Here is a 720-nt window from a genome sequence, read left to right on the forward strand (position 1 = left end):
GTCTGATGTTGGTTTCACGAAATTGTTTACATTTGATAGCTGAGTATGAGTCAGTTGGGGCCTGTCTCAATGGCTCGCTGGTTTTATTGATTCTCTTAGAGGCTTGTCAGACTAGTATAGATGTTGGGAGTTGACTAATAAGTCGTATTTTGTTATCTTTCTGAAATTCTTTTATTCTTGGATGATGATTACTCTGTTGATATTTGAGGGTTATTTATAGAAACCCCATTGATTTGTGTTGAACTGAATGAAAATGGCTCAAAGGGTTAGCTTGGGGCTACTCATAGCCTCAAGCATCGTGTGATGCTCCGGGACCCGTTTTCTGGGGTGTTATAGTCATATAATCATGAACTCTATATCAACGCATACAACAATCGATATAAACCTATAAATGCATTTTATCATTGATGGGTACGAGAATGCCAATACACTCAAACAAAAAGATTAAAGGCAAGAAATAACAACTCGCCTTTCACAATAGAATCCAAGGTCATATGCTTAATATGCCCAAGAAAGAAAAAATCTTAGTAGGTCAGAACTTTGACTGATCGTCCGAATCACAAACTGTGGCTCTAAGAGAACTGCCTCTGATCGAAGTTGCCATAATACTGTAAGGCTGATTAGAATGAGCTTGAAAGAATAATAATCCCACACTAGGGACACTTATAGACTGATCAGAATAAGCTTGAATAAATAATAATCCCACACTAGGGATACTTT

This window comes from Capsicum annuum, chromosome 11 (genome assembly GCF_002878395.1).
Source record: "Capsicum annuum cultivar UCD-10X-F1 chromosome 11, UCD10Xv1.1, whole genome shotgun sequence".
NCBI lineage: Eukaryota > Viridiplantae > Streptophyta > Magnoliopsida > Solanales > Solanaceae > Capsicum > Capsicum annuum.